The sequence below is a fragment of the Delphinapterus leucas genome, chromosome 11 (assembly GCF_059928025.1).
Source record: "Delphinapterus leucas isolate spDelLeu-1000000601 "Yukka" chromosome 11, BTC_Dleu_Yukka2, whole genome shotgun sequence".
Lineage (NCBI taxonomy): Eukaryota > Metazoa > Chordata > Mammalia > Artiodactyla > Monodontidae > Delphinapterus > Delphinapterus leucas.
This window is the reverse complement of record NC_143139.1, coordinates 55,631,112-55,652,358: the sequence shown is the minus strand read 5'-3', so window position 1 is coordinate 55,652,358 and position 21,247 is coordinate 55,631,112. Positions and strand designations below refer to the sequence as shown.

The following is a 21,247-nucleotide window of genomic DNA, read 5'->3' as shown; positions in this document are numbered from 1 at the left end:
GTAATGAGCTGCCAACCAGACTAATCTGAAAATCTTTTGTTCTTTCAAATAGTACATGGAAGCTTTAAGATTTATTTTGTATTCAGAGTTCTTATATGAATAACATAAACTATTTTTAAGCAGTAGTACTCTTTGCATTAAGTAATAAGTAATTTAAACTATTTTTTTTTTTGCGGTACGCGGGCCTCTCACTGCTGCGGCCCCTCCCGTTGCGGAGCACAGGCTCCAGACGCGCAGGCTCAGTGGCCATGGCTCACAGGCCCAGCCACTCCGCGGCACGTGGGATCTTCCCGGACTGGGGCACGAACCCGTGTCCCCTGCATCGGCAGGCAGACTCTCAACCACTGCGCCACCAGGGAAGCCCAGTAATAAGTAATTTAAAAAACTAATTTCAAGTGGAGATTATCCCAATTCATAAACTAAACTTGTCAAGGGTCACTAAAAATGAGTAAAAAGGACAACAGCATTAAATTCTTATGGGTGAATTACCAACACAGCTTGGATGGCTTTATTATTACTCAGCTTTAAGTAATAAAGCTGATTTCCAATTTAAAAAAAGTTGATCAAAACAATTTGCTTCTGATTTCTAGTATGCATTACATGTTATTTCTTCTTTGCAGAAGTCAGCACTATCACAGCAAAAACAGCAGTCAATATTTACTGAAAGTTAACTATGTGTCAGTTAGCTATGTGTTGTTACAAACTTCACGTGTATTAACTCATTTAATGAATGCCTAGAAAAAATCTTAATGATTTATATACTTATTAAATATATTTTATACGTATATTATTTTAGTATAAAATAAGTGTACTTAATAATTTTTATCAATTATGTTTATTCTAGTTGGAATGGAAGATGTCTGCCAGCTCCAACTCTCCTCAGGGCAAATGCTGGTACTAAGTTCTGAGAACACAGATATGAAAATGGACTAAAAAGAAGGTGCATAGCCTATCATGAGCCACTAAATGATTACCCTGTGGGTTGGGGGGGAGAGGAGGAAGAGAATGTTTCAAGGAGAAATAAAATATAAGTTAGATTTGAAAAGCTGAATAAGAGTCTGTAGGTGGGCTAGGCAAGGAAATACGACAGGACACTCAAGGAATAAGGGTTTGGCACTAATGAAACTAACCAAAAAAAAAAAAAAGAGTGACAGAAAATCAGGCTGGAGAGGCAGATATGCGACAGATAATTAAAAGCTTCATTTAACATGGAAACTGCTGCTTGGAGTTTATCCAAGAGATTCTCAGATCTACGTTTTAGGAAGTACAGATGTACTGTGATGTCATTAGAAAAATGACTCCCGAGGACTTTAACTAGAGAGAGGAGACTAGAGGCAATTGGTTAAGAGGTTATTGCAATAGGCTAGGCAAGAGATTATGAAGGTCTGATCTAATGCCAAGATCACGCATTGCAAATGAGGAGACGGAGGCATATTTATCTATATATATGAAAAACATTCAGAACAATTCATTTATATTTCTACATATACACACATATGCATTATGTTATTACATTTTATATGTGTGACATATACACATATACATTATGTACATTATTCTGTTATTCCTCACAGCATCCCTTTGAAATGATTCTTATGTCTATTTTACAGGTATAGAAACTGAGGATCAGAGAGATTAAATTAATTTTGCCGAGGTCAAACAGTCAATAAACCACAGAGCTAGGATTCAAGCCCTGGTGTGTCTGACTCCAACACCTGACTCCACTACATCTGAGAATCACTTAAAAGGTAAAACTGATTGGAGGTCAGGGGTAAGACTCAGATAAAGGTTACATCAAGACCGAGGATCTCTAAGGCAGTCTTACCCAACCAACCGTAAGAAGAGAACAATCCAAATAGAAGAATCCTATTTAATCTCTGAACACTTGTTTAATTTCAGAAAGAAAAGACTAAAGTTTCTCTAATGCACTGCTATTGAAATGAGCATTTGCTATTACTTTGTGTTCTTTCTGGTTTTTTTCCTATATTCTCTCTGCTATCATCATTTCCTTATCTATTTTGCTGCCTTGCTGGGGTTTAAAATAAATACTCAGCCCCTTATAGTTCTTGATGGGGAGGGGAGGAATAGCGTATAAATAAAAATCAACAGAAGCCTGATTTTACTATAGTGGCCTTATGATGTATTCAAAAACAGTGTGGATATTCGATACTAAGGAATTAGTGTTAATTTTTCAAAGTGTGCCATAGTATTGTACCTAACTGCCCTTATCTTTTAGAGATACATACTGAAATATTTACAGATGAAATTATACAATTCCTGGAATTTGCTCAAAATAGTACAGGAGGGGGAAAAATACAGGGAAGTATATGGGGAAGGACTGACCATTGCTGATGGGCTAGATGATGGGAAATTTGAGGTTCATCATACTTTTGCATCTACTTATTGTATTTTAAATTCTCAATAATTAGAAAGTTTTGAGATTTATTCAAATACTATATAAAGGAAGAAAAAAACAAAACAAAAAGGTGTATATATAAAAAATAATTTTCTCAGGCTTCCCTGGTGGTGCAGTGGTTGAGAGTCCGCCTGCTGATGCAGGGGACACGGGTTCGTGCCCCGGTCCGGGAAGATCCCACATGCTGCGGAGCGGCTGCGCCCGTGAGCCACGGCCGCTGAGCCTGAGTATCCGGAGCCTGTGCTCCGCAACGGGAGAGGCCACAACAGTGAGAGGCCCGCGTACCGGAAAAAAAAAAAATTTTCTCATTAACTTTCCCTATAATTATAAAGTTGGTTTTCCAAACTAACATTTTGGTTGTAGCAAAAAAAAAAAAAATTTCACATTTACATTTTAGGAAGCAGTCTATGTTTATAAGTGTGAATTTAATTCATAACCCAAGGGAAATATTAGTCAGATGGTCTGTCAAGCTCACAATCTTCCCACTCTTATTAAAACAGACCACAAATTAATTTCCATTTACTAATTCCACAGGATTTAAATGTACAACCTAACATATTAAGAGATGTTAGTTATTGCAGATTCTTAAAATTAAAGGTTTTCAGAAAATTCTCAGAACTTACTGGGTTACTAACACTGTATTTAATTACAAATTCTTGGAACAAAAATGTAAAAAATAATTGTTTTACAGTTTTCTTCTTCTTAAAAGTGTAAGCCTCTTTATCTTATGTATGTAAGAATATATGTCAACTAAATATTCAATAGGCACTGAAGTATATATTGACTGGATAAATAAACAGTAAGACTCTTTAGAGAGGGAATAAATAGCAGAGCAGCGAAGAGTAGAGATAGTGACTCCCGGCCACCTTTAAAAATTAGAGATAAAACAGCAAGTACCCTGCAGCAAGATTGATGAAACTGAATTTTTAAAGTTTGGGGAAACCTGAGCATTTGATCAAACGAGCTTCAGAAAACCTTCTTTCTAGTTCAGATTCTGTTATTAACTGGCTGTGTGAACTTGGGAAAGTCACTTAATTTCTCTGAGCTTCAGTTTCAACATCTATAACAGTGGTGTTATCTCCCCTGCCTACATTTGAGAAAATGAAATGGCTTAACTGTCAATGTAAAAATGTTCTAAAGATTGTAAAGCATAACACAAACGTATAATATCTATAAAGAACTAAGAAGGAATAAATGATGGGGAAAATAACAAGAGCACAGAAAGGAGTCTGTCTTACAAAACAGAAGGGATCCTTGTTTATCCTAGATAAAGGAGAAGGAAGGGGAAAACAAGCCCTTTTGAGGTATAGTGTTCAAATATAATTCTCTTCCCAACAGGAAATTAATTAATGCACATTTACTTACTGTTTTTCTAACTTACTTTAGTTGTTCTTTTATACTTTATCCTGATCTGTCAATCAGATGCCCACAAACAAATACTCAATACTATTATCTGGACACATCAAATGACAATTCACTTATTTAATTGGTTCTAAGCTATCATCAGTATGCTCCTTTACAGGTGTTAACTATAAGCAACAAATCTCTCAAACTTGAACTATTTCAATAATTTCCATTCTTTTCCCTCTGATCTAAGTAATCTTAGCTTATGGTTATAGCTATGGAATTTCGTGTTGTTGATATCCTAAGATAAATCAATATTACTTTTTCACTTTTTTCTATATACAGTTGAAGCTTATGAAACTACCTCATTTAGCTTTAAGTTGAAAGAGAAAGCAGAAGGGAAACAGAGCTGGCAAGTTAATGTTACCTGTTGTAAGTAACCCCTCCCCTTCCCTTAGTCCCCTCAATTCCCACTTTGAACACTCATTTCCATTTCTACTGCTAGATCAATTTCAATACATCCTAACATTTTTTCTCACTGACCATCCATCACCAAACAGCACAGTATCTACTGGGTTCCAGGCCCAATGCTAAAGCTATAAAATGGGGTAAGATGAATTAAAGCCCTGCCCCCAAAGCATGTGTACACTAGAAAAAGACATCTCATTGTTAACAAACGTTTACAAACACAATGTAAATACCAAAATAGAGGCATATACTCCATGCTTTGGAAGCATAAAAGAAAATAAAGATACGTACTACGTGGCAAAGGTAAGGGCAGCAGTACAGGAAAAAAAGAGAAACTAGCTAGAAAGGAGTTTTCAAAAACTCAGATATTTTATTTTAGGATATCAGGTGTATTTAGGTAATTCATTTAGTAACCAATTTACTACGCTTTGTTGAACTACATCTTGACTAGCACTATATAGGGCAAAGGTTTAGTTTGAAAAGGTGCACTCCCCTCAGAATATCCTCAAAGCTTTCCCTCAACACGCAAGTACTGCGACCAACTCATCCTTCCTTCCTCCCCACTCTCCAACTATTCTAGCACTGTGTCTTATCTGGCACTCATTAAAATTACAAAAACAACATATGTGAAAGTGCTTTCTAAATTTTGAGGAACTTACAAAAGATATGGGAATGATTACACAGCCCACCTTCCAGATGCCTTAAAAAGTCTTTCCTTTAACCCCCACTGTGACTTGCAGAGTAGATACTCAATGAATATTTGATTTAAAAATCTCCAGCGGTACATTAAGAATTACTTATTACACCAATATTAAGTATCTCATAAAAGCTAAATTAAAACCAATTCTTCAGCATTACAACCTATGCATGAAGAGGTAGTAGAGTGTAGTGGTTAAGACCATGGACAAAGACAAACTACCAGACTCCTAATTTAGTGCCCTCACTTAATTAGCTTTGACCTTAAGCATCCATCACCTTAAGCTCCATAACCACTCAGTGCCTCAACCTTCCCAACTATAAAATGGGATGAAGTATTACCTAATTCCTAGGTCACTCTGAGAATAAATGAGTTGCCATAGTGTTTACACCAGAACCTGATACACCATAAGCTCTAGACCCCGTAGTAGTAGCAGCAGTGCTGGTTATCACCATCATCAGAAAACCTGGATATTTTTTAACCAGAAATACAAATAATAATAACACTTTTCATCTATGTGTCTTCTTATAGTCACAAAGCTCTTTTACAGAAGGTGTAGTTCAGGAATGGAAGGAGCAAAACTGGTAGGAGTTCCATTTGGGGCAGTCACTCTCAGTGTTTAATCCTGGCTCTGCCATTAGGCAGCTATAGGACCACCGACAACTAAGTAACCAGAGGCAAGTTATTTCACTTCTCTGATCCTCAGTTTCCTGGTTTGTAATATGCAACAACACCATCTATACTCCAGGAATGTGCTGAGGACTAGAGGAGTCAAGGTACTTGAAGTAACAAGCAGGATGCATGGCACACTGTTAACATCTGTTCCTCTCCTCCACCTCCCACGTGGAGTGTCTCATTTAATTCTCATTCCACCATTATGAAGTTCATATTAGGTTGAGCCATATTAAAAACAGCTGAATACTGGCAAATTCATATGGTTCAACCTAACACTACATCCATTTACAAATGGAGAAAATAAGCTCAGAGGTTAAATGCTTTACTCAAGGTCATATGCACGGTAAGTAATGGAGCTAAAACTTTAAAAATAGACAGTTTTTCATTAAAATTGGTTCAGCGAGTCCTGCTCAGAAAGGGAGGGGGGAAAAAGGTTAACTACAATAATACATGTGAAACTACTGTAACCTACAAGTTTTTGTTCTGCCATATCAAAAAACAAGATGATGATGTAGATTGTCTTCTAAGACTCTTACAATTTAAAAAATTATTTGTAGAGTGTCTATGCGTGTGTTGCAGAGGTTGAGGGTTTAGTGAAAATTAAAGGAAAATAATATCATCAAAGGAAGCACATGCATAACTACACCAATTCAAAAAGTACAGCTGGATCTAATTAGAAACTCCACGAATTAGCAAATTCACAAAGCAGCTGAACATCAAATATCCATCCTGGTGAAAAGTCAGAGGTATTCCATACCACAGATAGGTGTTCGCCAAACACACAAGGAAGAGTTATTATACTAAATGTATCCACTTTGGTTCACAAAGGTATGTACCAATATATAATATTACTGAAATGGAAAAAGAAAAAAATGAAAAGGCTTTTCTTCTAATAGTAAGACATACACTACTGTAGTAAAACTGTATAACTGCTAAGTTTATTTCTATACATTCCACAAGGGCTTTAGGATTATATCACATAAACCATATTTAGGATACGTGTCTGTCCAAACATGAAGTATCCTATCAAAATGCACGGCACTAGTAAATAAATAGCAAATGTTAACAGAACAAGGCCCCATAAAACTGGTGGAATATTTACCAGTATCAAATATTTACTATGATTGGTCTACAAATCTATTCTGCCTCTTTTCTCCTTGAAGTGCCATTCACCATTTTTTTTTCTTTAAAAGGGCATGAACAACAAAATACGAATGAGGATAATGAACAGAAACCAGGTCTTTCAACAGATTTACAATAGAACGGTTTTGTTTTTAATCCTCTTATCGGCCTCTCCTCCAATTATGTAATCACTCCACGGCAAAAGATTACATGGCTGTTTCCCTAACCTGCAAGGGATAAGTTGGAGGGGGAAACAGAAGAGTAGGAAACAGGTATCCTCGGAATATGCTACATTTCCACGAAATGCCTCTTCGGAATCAGTATTAACTGAGCGCTCTTAATTTTCAAGACCTTACCCTTTAGCCATTACAGATTTTTTTTCTTTTTTAAATCCCATAACAACTGACAACTCTTCACGTGCTGCAGATTCCACCTACCACCATCACTTCCAGAGTCCATTAAGCTCTCTTTTCCCCGGGCGGTCGGAGCGAGTTATCCACGCTGGAAGGGCTGTGTAATTACAATTACGTCTGTGCAGCTCGCCTCAACTCCCCGAAACAAAAGTCAGGCTGAACTGAGCTGCCTCCTAAGGCGCGATCCCGGGCGCCGGCTCTTGCCCACCAGGTTTCGCCGAAACCTCCCGAGGGTGACCTCTACGCCTCGACTCGGTGCCCCGCTCGCCGTCTCCGGTCCACGCCTACTGCTTCGCCCCGTCCAGCGCCGGCCTCCAGACTTGTTCGCGAACTCTCCTTACAGCCCCCTCCGCAACCCCGGGCCCCCAGCTCCCGGCCGCGCGCGCCCAGCCGACAGGTAACCGGGCGCCGGGCTCCCAGCCTCAGCGCTCGGAACCGCGCAGTTAATGAGTAACGCGCCGGGGCCCGGAGGACAGGGGAGGAGCCGCCGCCGCCCGACGCCCACCAGCGGCCCCAGGGGGCGCCCAGATGCCCCGAAGCGCCGAACCCCTGCCGCCGCCGCCGCCGCCGCCGGGGTCCCGGAGCCCGCGAGCCCAGGCGGGGGAGCGCGCTCGCTGGGCCAGGACGGTCGGCCGGGTCCCCGCGCGCCGCGCCCTCACCTGCACCTGCCGCGGCCGCCCCTCCAGGCCGACTCGCGGGCGGCGGGCGCGCGGGCACCGAGGGGGGCGGTGCTCCGCGCCCCGGGCCTCTCCCTCCCGCGGATGCACTCACCTGACCAACCCACCGCGGCCGCGGCCGGCGCTCAGGGGCGCGCGCAGAACCGCACACAACGCGCGCCGAAGGAGTCACAGGCGGAGGAGAACGGCGGGCCGACGCCGCTACACTCAGCCACGGCGGGTGCACTACCGGGGGGCAGCCGCCGAGGGAGCGCGGGACTGCGCCTGCGCCGGCAGCGGAGCTGGGAGCCGGGAGCGGTCCGGCCCCGGGAAGGGAAGGCGGGGATGGGGGCGGGGCGGGCGTGGGGCCGGTGGGGCCGACGCGCTCCCGCGCCCCCTGGCGACAGCCGGGGCTTTCGCACGTGCCCGGCGCGGGCCCCAGGTGCCTCAGCGGGCGGTTTCCTTGGGAACAGGGCGAGCTGGCGCTAAGCCTTGTTGCCCTGGGCTCGACAGGCGGTCTCGGGTTCACTTCAAGTGCGTTGGGCTTTCCAGGAGTCGGAAAATGAACCTTCGATGTGAGTTGAGAACAGCTAGAACCAACCTGACACACGGCGTGCATATGTACCTTACAACGTGTGTGTCTGTGTGTGGGTGTGGGTGCGCTCGTGCGTGTCTGTTGTCTCTGGGGGGATGGATGGGAAGAGGGGGAGTCTGATAGAACCTAGATTCCAGCATTCTAGCAGCTGCTAGAGCATTTGAAAATGTCGTTTCTGCACCTGCCTTCTCTCATCTTTTGTGTCAACTCTTTGATAACTTCCACCCCACTTTAGGTCCTCCAGAGAGGAAACGTGAAAATGCAAACCAGGCTTCCGAAAATCTGATCCAAAAGAGGCAGTCACATCATAGTATGTGTCTCTATGTTTAGTAAAAGAGTTACATGCAATTTGTGTGATATATGTATTGAGTAGGACCCCCGCTCTGTATATTGATCACATTTATTAGAGGCAGTAAAGAAGAGTAGGTTGTGTGGATGGCTATAGGAATCAGAATTCCTGGGTTTGAGCTTGGCACCTACTAGCTGTGTCAGTGACCTTGGGCTAGTTGATCTCTAATAGCCCCAGTAAATGGGGATAATAAGACTACCTACGTAACTAAGTCGTTAAGAAATTAAATGGCTTAATATATGTGAAATACTTAGTGTACTTCATGACACAAAGTGCCTAATGAATATTAGCTATTATTAATAACATCATTATTATCATCCACCTATAATAAAAACAGAAACCTAGAAAATCATTATTTACTCTTTTATACTCCATCTCCAATATATCAAGTCCTATCCATCCTATTTTGCAAATAATTCTTAAATCTACCCCACCTGTTATTCACTGGGACTAGACATGACCCTACTCATTAATGGACTTCTAACTATTCTCCCTTACACCATATCGTTCATTCATCAAACATTTTTTATGCTCGATCTACGTGCCTACTGCTAGACATAGGAACAGAGAAACCATTACACACAATCTCCATCATCCAAGCACTCAAACATAGTGAAGAAAACAAATGTGTCAATAACAACTAAATGAAATAAATAAACTCATCATACAGCAAACTACTTGGGTTCTCCAGTCTTGCCATACTCCTTCGTACATGCTGTCTTTACATATGCTGCTCCTTTTTCTTGTTATGCCCTGACTCTCCATCTTTTCCTTACCTAGCTAATTCTTGCTTATCCTTCATTATTCTGCCCAGGCATCAATTCCATTGTGAACCCTTCCCTGTTCCTTGCCACCCAGCCTTATCCCACCCCAGTGTGGGCTAGGTGCCCTTTACTGTACTCTTATAGCACTTTATCTCTTTCTAGCACTTATCACATAGAACGGTAATTGTAGTTTTGTCTATTTCCTTATGAACTTTTTGAGAACAGGAACAAAGCCTGACATGTAGGAGGACTGGCTCAGAAAATGCAGAATGAGTTAATGATATACATGTAGATACACTGTCTTGGTATATAAATGTTTAGAGGACAGGCCCTATGCTGTGTTCTACATAGGACCTAAGATATCATGCATCTACAGGAAATAGTGAGCAGTAGCCATGGGCCTGAGTCCCATGTTGGCCCACCTGTCATCCACAAGGCTCTTTGGAATGGACTTAGAGGTGTTTCACCTGCTAGCACAGTTTGAGAATGAGAAGAGCTATCTGAGTAGTTACCTGTAGTAGGACTTTAGTGTCCTTGCAGCACAGAGACCAAGATGCATTACAGAATGTTATACACTCAGAATCTCAGCTTGCAAAATACATAAAGCATTGTAAGCATCCTAAGTTAGATTGCTCAGCCATATACTAAAGTGACAGACTCCTCACAAACTTTAAAAACATGATGATGGATTTTATAGTGTGCTCAGGTTTGCCTTCTTTTTCTTTCACTAAAATATAAGTTATATAATTAATGTTAAATAAAGTAATATTTTTTTAACCTTCCGACTTTCCCATCCATATCAAGGGCCAGAAAACAAAGGACTGCAAATATCTAAAAATTTTAAATTGAACAAATCATTCTAAGGTTGCTATCCTTACTTACAACGTTTATTGCTCATTTGCCTCTGTTTTATTTCCAAAGTTCAGAAAGTGTTGTATGTTTACATGGTACTTTCTGGTTTCAAACTGACTTCAGATTAATTATCTCATAAGCCTTTTATAAAAAGCAATTTGATGTAGGTGTAAAGGTAGTTCATCTTTACAGATCGGGAGCTTGGACCACCAGAGTTAGGGCCCTGGTCTTCAGAACTCAGGGCAGTATCTACAAACAAATGAACTTTTTAAAAAATGCTTTTAAAAAACACACTGGGCTTCGTGTCCAGCTGTATGGCAGACGAGAAATTGGCTGATTCTCCCACCAAATGCTAGATTAAATATATAAAACATCTTATGAAACGTATCAATAAGCTGACAAGAACATAAGAAGCCCTCAAGGGCAAAAACTAGGTAAAAGCAAGAACCTAGACAGTAAATAATAACAATGCAAAATGAAACAAACAAACAAAAAAGCTGGTTAGGGAAAAAAATGTACCAAAAATAACCTCTCATTTCCTTGTCTAGCAAAATGCTTACTTGTGGGCCAGTGCTTGTGTCACATAAAAATTTGCTTTTGCAACTCCTGTACAAAGCAGAGTTGTCTTTAATGTATCTTTCATGAGATCAGTTGTGCACAACTCTGCATGTCATGCCCTTTTTCTGATGTCAGAATAGGCAACTGAAAAAATCAGAGGGCTGAGAGAAAGGGCTGACAGAAGGGCTTAAGACTCTAAAATGTATGATCCCCTACAAATGAGTCACTTTAACAAGCTACATATTTATAAGGAAATGTTTTGAGACTTGGCTTTGGATCCAGTTTATTTCACAGACACACAAATTGCCATCCGTTAAACAAATATTTATTTACTGCTTCTCTACACCAGGTACATAAATAATCTGCAGTAAGAGGGAAGAGAAGGAGAGATGAGACACAATGAGAAGACCTCCTAGCTTCCCCACAATGTTTCAGTCCCAGGTTCAGGTCTATTCCTGAGTCTTCTTTCATCCCTGCCCATGGGTTCTGAAAACAATCCTATATCCTTAAAATAATTCCCCCATTCTTCTTTGAATGGATTCCTGTTATTGGCCACCAGAAAATTTTCCTAAGTAACATATTTTAATGGAAAGATTGGTTTCTGTTGCAGTTAAAAACTCAAAATAACACTAACTTAAAGTGTATCCCTCTCATGTGTGTGTAGGCAGTGTAGGGTTGATATGGTGGCTCTCTGATCATCATGGACACAGGCTCCTTCTAACTTGCGGCCTCACCATCCTGAAGATGCAGCTTCTACCATCAAGCAGGCTGCTCAAGCTCCAGCCATCACATCCTTATTCCAGGCAGCAGAAAGGTGATAGGGGCAGAAGAGAACATCCCTCTATTTAGAAACACTTGCAGAAGTTGTATACATCACTGCACTTACACCACATTGGTCAACACTTAACTATAAGTGATGTTGAAACATATAGTCTCTATTGAGTGGCCACGTGTCCAGCTAGAAATCAATGGTTCTAATACTAAAGAAAAAGGGGAGAACAGATATAGGAAACAACCTGCAGTATCTGGCTCATCATCTGATATCAGACTTAGGATGGGAGAAATGGTGATAGGGTAGAACGTACAAATAGAGCAAAGGCATTGTAAGGAAAACACGATGGTGAACAGTGCACCTGGGACAAGCATAGGTAGATAGATAAGCCTGGAAATATGTGGGAGCCAGATTGTGGAAGATTTAAATGCCAGACTGAAGAATATGGAATCTGGTACAGTAGTCAGAAGAGAGTTCCTGAAAGATTTTGAGCTGGAGAGTGAAATGATCGAACCAGTGCTTTAGGAAGAATAACATGGTGGCAATGCCTAGAATGTACTTGGGATGGTGGGGGCAGGGGCAGGCGGGGGATGACTCAAGGCAAGGAAATTAGTAGGAAGCTACTATGAGATAGTGAGTGCCTATACTGCAAAAAAAAAACCAGGAAAGGGGAAACATTTCAAAGGATGAATTTGTCAAATGCAACAACTGAGTAGATGTCTTCCCCTCTTTCTCTCCCCGCACCCTCCTTCTCTAATGTTCAGCATCATTCTACCTTTTTGAGATCAGCACAGTGATTTTATTTGGGGAAGTACCCTCCTACCATGTTCAGTACATGTGACTCAAGTAGAACTGAATTCCCGCCACTTCAGGGGTGAGCATGTGACCCAGGCTTAACCAGTCAGAGAATCCTCCTGGTCTCTGTGATTAGTTCATGATAAGCAAATGACTCAAGCACGGCTGATAAAAATCAATTCTGGGACTTATGGGAAATTGTTGGGAAAAGTGAATCTCTCTGAGAAGATTAAATGTAAGCCTGAGGCTGCTGGCAGTGATCTTGCCACCCAATGGAGAACATGCCTGAGAATGGAACTAACAAGGAGAAGGCAGAACTGAGAGATAAGAAAACCAAGTGTGGGTCCTGAGGACATTATTTCACCTCCTGGATCAAGCTGTGACTGAAGCTGGAGACGCTGAACTTCTTAGTTATATGAGCCAGTAATTATCTCTTAGCTTAAGCCAATTTGTGTTGCGTTTTCTGCCACTTGCAAATGAATATACAGGAAATAAAGGAAAGCGTGATAATTCCAAGCCTTAAAATCATTACCATCTACATTTGTCTTATATAGTATTAAAACACTTGGTTCTGATAAATTTTATCTGTTCCAAAAAATCAAATCTACATTCAAAGAGAGGATGTTTGATATAGTTGGGAATGTTCACAATTATGCTGTGAAATCTCTAAAAGTACTTACAGAGTCATAAAATATTGGAGCTGGAGGAGACCTTTAAGTCATCTCACCTCATCACCTGTTTTCACAAATGAGGAAACCGAGACTCAGAAAGATGAGGTGATTTATTCAAAGTCACAGAGCTAACATGTGCTGGTCTTGAACCCAGGTCTTTGGAATACTAGTCTGTATATTTTCATTGTATCATTCTGACACTTCAGAACAGGACATCTAAAAAATGCTTTCAAATACACGTGAAACACATGTAATACAGCACAAACAACTTCCCATGAAGCAACATTTGAAAGCCTGGGAGTGCCAGCAATATTCACCACATTCTTGTGAGGATAGATGGTCTTTCTGCCGAGACTCATGCCAGTATACAATTAAGAGAAACCAACCATGCTGTGTTGACCATTTATAACTGAACCTGTATAGTTACCTGAGCCAAAAGCAACCCTGTGTGTTTAGAATGGATATGAGGAAGGTCAACCTTCAACAACAGGGATCCACATCTGGGATCCTTCATTCTGTTGAATGAGATAAACCCAGTCAATTCCCTTCTCTTTGAAAATATGAATTTGAAAATAAGTGTACTCAGGGAGAGTGATTATTCAAGCTCAACTGGTAACCCAAAGCAGAATAAACTATCCTTTATGAGGCCTATTAGGCATCCTCATTATAGGAATACTGGGAAGCCACATGTCCTGTAATATCTAATAATCCTTATATCTTTGCAGTAATTCTTTTATGCATTCATTCCCTTATTTACTGAGTGTCCCTTACATGCCAAATGCTGATTTAGATGCTGGGAATATGACAGAGAATAAGACAATGTCCTGGCCTTTATGGCTCTTACATTCTAGTGCAGCAGACAGTCAATACAGGAATAGATATATAATAACATGATAGGTAATGAGGCACGCTATGAAGAAAAATAAAGGAGGACTCATTAGTTCATGAGAACTTGGTCACATGGCCAAACATGGCTATAAGGAAGGCTGGGAAATGTAGTCTTTACATTGAAAGTCATCTGCCCAGGAAAAATGGAGAACTAGCAGTCTGCCACCAAGAATACTGTGGGGGGAGGAAGAGGGGTGAAGTTACATGCACTGTATCTAACACGTCCACAAATTAACAGATAATCCACCATATGGTTAAGTTGACCCTAAGGGAGTACTTGCCTGATTGGTCACATAAACTATAGATAACTTGTATTTCTTGGGTCACTTTTGGGGAGTCTGAGACTTTCTACCTATTAAACTATGCCTTATTTTGATGTTGCCATTCATCAATATTTATTGCATATAATTAGTGTGCTAAATACCACTTAACTGAATGGATCACATAATATTTCTGAGGTAGGAAAAAAAATGTTTCTCCATTCTCTAAAGAAAACATCCCTGCCTCAGTACTTCTCTAGCGCTACATATGTTATCTCAGCCAGTCTTATTTATAAAAACAATATCTTTTCTACTACATATACCAAGCGTTCTCACGCAAATGCCCTTGTAATTCAGTCAGTTAATACTATTGAGCGGCCGCCTACAAGATGCGGTTGGTGAGCCACCAGCATCAGAATCACCTGAGGTGTTTGTTTAGCCCAGGCCCTATGAATCAGAATCTTTGAGGACTGGGCCTAATTACTGAAATTTTTAAAAAACATTGGAAGCAATTCTTATAATGCTAAACATTAAGAATCAACAGTGAGATAACATAATATATACATAAAACAGTGACTTTTAAAATGTATTATGGAGAAACATCCAGAATTAAAATGGTGGAGTAAATACAGCATCTTCTACAAGTCCTTCTACTCTCAGAACTTACCCAGTAGCAAAGATAATGACACACAAAAATGCAAAATCCATTTTCACTGAAAACAGGAGACACCTGAAACCCTAAACTACAATATGTGCAGAGGTACAGTGAAGGACAGGAAGACTGATAAAAAATGTCGATGGCTACAGATCTCAGAAAACATCAACAAAATACACTTCAACAACTGACTTAACTTAGGGGCAAAACCAAAAATCCTTCATCTGAAACAAGGGAATCAAGTATGTGTATTGGCAGCAATGCCTCCTCTCAATTTGATTTATTATGAAAGAGAAGGAGGTAAGGCACAGTTGGAAGAGGAATCATTCAGACATGCCATATATGCAGGAAGCATTCTGTTGCTGAGGCAAGATGGACTCTGCAATGTGAGCAGCCCTGCAACCACCAGTTTCTCTTAGAAGTAGAAGCTGAAGGAACTCATCCACATAAACTTTGTGTCATGAGGAGAATTCCTATTGGGCTGGAACATGTTTGGGGAGGCCCCTCCTCAGCATAAACCTTTGGTAAGTTGCATATTTTGAAAAACTTTTCCTTCAAAGATGAGTAGTCAATCAAAAAGGAACCAGCATACAAAGATACCGTAAGAAAAAAAGAAGAGAATAGGAAAAAAATGGCAAATTAAAATTCTCATTAAAAAATGTTGCCATTAAGCAAAAGAAAATTTTAACCAAACGTACAGCCATAAATTTTAAAAGTTAAGGGTGCAACTTGGAAGAGGATCTTTGAAATGAATTTCTGCTGTTTATGAGCTACCCATTCTATGGTATTTTGTTATAGCAACCTGAATGGGTTAAGACAGCAGGGTTATTTGTGGTGGCGGGGAGTTGGAAGCACTCTGGTAACTATCACCAGGAGAGTGAATAAGTAAAAAGTAGTAAATGCACATCATGGAGTTTTATGCCACATTAGAAGCAACTGATTAGAGGGCCACAAAGCAACATGGATGGATCTTAAAAACATAATGCTAAGTGAAAAATAAAGATATATGATCATTACCATGTATGTTCATTAAAAAAGTATATACATAAAAACAATACACATATAACAAAAACATATTGAAAGATGCACATTTAACATATGCGAAAGATTGCCTATGGGTGTATAGGAATATGAATAAAAAGGAAGAAATAAATAAGACTGAACTTGCATGAGTCAACTGTTAATGTAGCAAGCACTGACAATTATGATTAACTCAACTTTCCTAACTCTCTTCACTTGAAATTTTTTAAAATAAAGCGAAACCACAAAAGGAATTCAAATATGAATTGAAAGAAAGAAGTGGGAGGAAACAAAATTAAACTATCTCAAAAATGAAGGCAGACTTAGAAATAGCACAAAGGAAAATAAACACTTATTAAGGAAAACAACAAAAACAAAATAAAATATTTTTAGAGTCATGGAATACCATATTGAGAAAAGCAAGTAAAATGAAATGGAAATAAACAGTTTTAAAGGATTAGAAAGAAAATTATGTAAATGTTAGAGAGACAAAAGAAAGTCAATATATGCATAACTAAGAAAGAAAACCAAGAAAATAATCTAGATATTGAGACACACAAAAAAAGCTTACATAAATATTTTGAGTGACTTTCCAGAAATATAAGAGGACCTAAATCTATAGATAGAAGGGGCATATAGTATCCCAAAGAAAAAAATGGCACAGAATAGCCAAACTAGACATAATCTAGTACAGTTAATGGATTTCAAAGCTAATGAAAATCTTTTGGATAGCTAGTTAAAAATGATCAAGATCTCTATAAGGGGGGAAAAAAATCAAAATCTGAACCAAAGGATTTTATATCCAAGAATTTGATACCAGAGAAACTTGTTCAAGTATAAATGTAATAGACAACATTTTTGAAAATGCAAGCAGTATGGTTTTCATGTGCCCTTCTATAGGACATTAGTAGAGGATGAAATTTAGCCAACCATGAATTTAGAAAAAAATTTTAAAAGCTGGCAGTGATCCTCAAATCCACTTATCTGCAGAATTAAGTCTAAAGCAAATGTGAGAATTATGGTCAGAGAACAGAGAGTAAATTTTTTAAAATCCTGACAATATAGCAATGAAACAAACAACAGAAGATGAAAGAGAAAAGAAATAAGGTAAACATTACAAAAAAATGTATAGTTAGTGAATGGGGAGGGGAAGAACAGGAAATATACTGCTCTCTGCTTTGAATAATATCTAAAAATAGTAATAGTTATAAAGTTATTAAGCTATCCACTAGAGCAAAAATACATGCCTTTCAAGTTCAAAAAACATGCATATTCAGAGAATATACAGGCTGTATACTGACAAAAAATTAAATGAATTATATAAAACAAAATCATAACAAAAAATGACAAGTAGACTAAAATAAAACATAATTTTTATTTCAATAACTATAAAAAGATTAAATTCACCAATTAATTGAAAAACTTTCCCAGATGGAATATCAAACCAAGCCCCAACTATGTGCTAGATACATAAGATAATAAAAACAAAGTGATTTAAAACAAAAATAAAATAGACAAAGGGATACCAAGCAAATGAAGCCAAGATCAAAATTATATCTCAAACAAAGCTTAATTCAGGGAAAAAGCAATAAATGAGACAAAGACAAAGATTATTTGTTTATAACAATAAAGTGTGAGCTGAAAAATTAAGATGTCACACGTAGGAACATCCATGCACCAAATAACATAGCATTCAAATTCATAAAGCAAGAATTACAGGAAATTCAAGAAGAAATCCACAGAAACCATGACTAATCACATCATAAAAAATAACAAAATAAGTAAGGATAGAGAAGACTTAAGTAACATAATTAATATGGTAGGTTATATACATACATATATATGTATGTATGTATATACATTTATATAAAGGTATAAATATATATATGCAAATAATAATATATCTTCTCTTCATTTACCCAGGGACTAGTCACAAAAATTGACTATGCATCAAAATGGGCTTCAAACAGGCCTGGGGATTTTGTGTCTCAGCCCCCTTTTAGTACAACTGGCTTCTCTTTTATCTCCTTTACATATTGAACTTCCAGATGTATTAAACAAAAAAAAGTTTGAAAACCACTGTCTCACACACACACACACACACACACACACACACACTTAAACAACAATGTAAAAATATTTATTTTATTTTAAATTTAAAATGTACAGTCCACGTGCCAAATGTATGGACTGGAATGCTATAAAGTAGGTGACCTAACTGACCCTGATTAGCTAGAACACAGACCTTTTCAAGGGCTGTCTCTGCCACTAAGGAATTTGAGAAGTCTGGTATAAACATGGATGTCTTTTATAGGTGGGGTACCTGTAAATGAAAGAGGGGGTAGGGATGCTTTGATACTAATTCAAGACAAAGGAGAAGTCTGATGCTCCTTGCATCATTCATCAGGCAAATTTGTGACTTGAGCTGTACAAGAAACATTCTTTTCCTGGTGCAAAAAAGGAAGTTACCATGGTTGTCAATATGTTTTGTGCCTGTGTTCTTAACCATCACCAGACTGGACAAAGACAAAGCAGTGTGTACAGTTGGAGTTTATTTTAATGAAATCAGAAGGCTAGGTTATGGGAACTTGTTAAAGAGTTGTTTTGAGGTCAAGGACTTTGGTGAATGAAAGGGCTCTCAGAGGCCCAACTTGCTCAACATGCAGGGACCCAAGAGATTGTGCTTTCTTTCTGGTCTGATGAAACATCTGAATGTACTGAGCTTGAAACCACAGGGGAAAGGAATGGCTTTTGTTTCAGGAAGTGAAGATCTCTGGCTCAAACCAGCCATGTAAGTTGAGCTCATGGCAACTTCTCTGAGCTTAATGGAATTATAGATTTGAGGAATTGCTGTACTATTTTGGTAGAAATAAAGTCCAAATTTCAGAATACACATATTTTGATGAATATGAACCATACTTTAAGTTTCTGCAGCTGCTTTTGATGTGCAAACCTCAAGATGTGTTTGGATTACCAAGCATCTCTCCTATCTGTGCAGCTTGGTTATAAAAGGAATTTAATTTCACAGACCCAAAAGGAAACTGTGTTATCAAAAAAGGCACAATTAGAATTTGAGAAGTGGCATATGAATCACAAAATTGTCCTAAATTTCTGTCCACATAGCTTCCTTTCATGAAACTGCTGAAATCCAGGCTGATAGCAACTATCAGTAACATAAATTTGGAGTAGAAATTCAGGATATACTTTTTGAATACAGTCCAGACATCTGAGGAATTGTTCAGCTGCATACATAACAGTATTGTCACTAACATAATCAAAATTAATCAACGAGTTTTTGCTTTTGGTAAATATCTTTCAGGACCAGAAATACTCTGACATCATTCCCATGTGAGATAAATGTTGCCAGACAGGCAGACACTTTTGGCTGCAAGGAATGGGCATCTGTCACCAATTGCTCGAGCCAGCAATGCCAGCTCAAGGCCCAGATGACTCAGATAATTATAGAATCTGACCTTGAGGCAATGATGTGGGAGCAGTGTAAGAAATATCTGAGTATTGCTTACCATAATACTTTATAAAGAGTAAATGAACAATACAAACTCTTAATTAGTCTGTCTCTTGGGGGTCTTGAAATTTCCATCATATTGTGATTATGAGGCTTTGAGTAAGGCCTAGCCAAAAGTTGTGAGTCATCCCTAGTTTTAGTAGGCTACATGTGCATTTTTATTAATAGTGACTAAATAATTTTGAAGGACTCTTTTTATATTATCCTAAAAACTCGGTAATTTTGAATATTATCAGGAGAGAATTCAGGCCACACTCATATGAGTTCCTCATTATCCATAAAATATGAACATCACTATTCCAAAGAAATAAAGAGGACATCTGGTGAGAACCTACACAGATACACAAAAAACAAAAAGGAAGTTACTCAAGCATATTGCAAAAGAAAATCATCAATTCACAAGGGGAGAAACAAAAGGAAGAAATAACAGAGAAGAACTACAAAAACAACCAGAAAACAAGTAATAAAATGGCAATTAGTACATAACTATCAATAATTACTTTAAATGTTAATGGACTAATTGGTCCAATCAAAAGACATAGGATGGCTGATTGGATTAAAAAAAAGACCCATCTGTATGCTGCCTACAAGATACTCACTTCAGACTTAAAGACACACACAGACTGAAAGTGAAAGGATGGGAAAAGATATTTCACACAAATGGAAAAAAGAAAGCGGAGGTAGCAATACTCATATCAGACAAAATAGACTTTAAAACAAAGACTATACCAAAAGACAAAGAAGGGCATTACATGATGATAAAGCCATCAATAAAAGAAGAGGATATTACACTCATTAACATATATGCACCAAATACAGGAGCATCTAAATATATAAAGCAAATATTAACAGACATAAAGGGAGAAGCTGACAATAATAGGAGAGGACTTTAACACCCCACTTACAACAATGGATATATCATCCAGGCAGAAATTCAATAAGGCAACAGTGGTATTATATTAAATGACACAATAGACCAGTTAAACTTAGTAGATATCTACAGGACATTACATCCAAAACCAGCAGAATACACATTCCTTTCAGGTACACCTGGAACATTCTCCATGAGAACATTCTCCATGAGCATCACATACTAGGTCACAAAACAAGTCACAACAAATTTGAAAGGATAGAAATTATATAAGGCATTTTTTCACAACAGTATAAAACTAAATCAATTGCAGAAAGAAAAACGGGAAAAGCACAAACGTGGAAACTAAACAACACGCGACTAAAACCCAGTGGGTCAATGAAAAAGCAAAGAGGAAATCGAAAAATACCTTGAGACGAATGAAAATGGAAACACAACTTTCCAAAATCTGTGGAATGCAGTAAAAGCAGTTCTAAGAGGGAAGTTTATGGCAATACAAGCCTTCCTCAAGAAACAAGAAAAATCTCAAATAAACAACTTAAACTACCACCTAAAGGAATTAGAAAAAGAAGAATTAACAAAGCCCAAAGTCTGCAGATGGAAGGAAATCATAAACATTAGAGAGGAAATAAATAAAATAGAGACGAAAATACAATAGAAAAGATCCATGAAACCAAGAGCTGTTTTTTTAAAAAGATAAACAAAATTGATAAACCTTTAGCCAGGCTTACAAAGAAGAAAAGAGGGAGGACCTGCATAAACAGAACAAGAAATGAAAGAGGAGAAGTAACAACCAATAACACAGAGATACAAAAAATCATAAGAGAGCGGAGGTGCTACTATGGCTTCCAGTGGGGTCGGCGTGACCGCTGCAAGGCTC

At 38.7% G+C, this 21,247-nt stretch overlaps 1 protein-coding gene across 6 annotated transcripts in view; it reads right to left on the bottom strand.

Annotated features, from left to right (window-relative positions):
* Positions 1 to 21,247, bottom strand: part of RAB3IP (RAB3A interacting protein) — a 190,231-nt gene that overhangs the window by 51,941 nt on the left and 117,043 nt on the right. Inside the window, exon 1 of one of the 6 annotated variants that reach the window (XM_022571554.3) lies at positions 7,907 to 9,602. The exons of 4 other annotated variants lie outside the window; for them this stretch is intronic. The gene's annotated coding sequence lies outside the window, so the exon portion shown is untranslated. Of the gene's footprint in view, positions 1 to 7,159; positions 7,505 to 7,906; positions 9,603 to 21,247 lie in introns of those variants that run through there. One more of the 6 variants, XM_022571555.3, reaches the window with a different exon arrangement.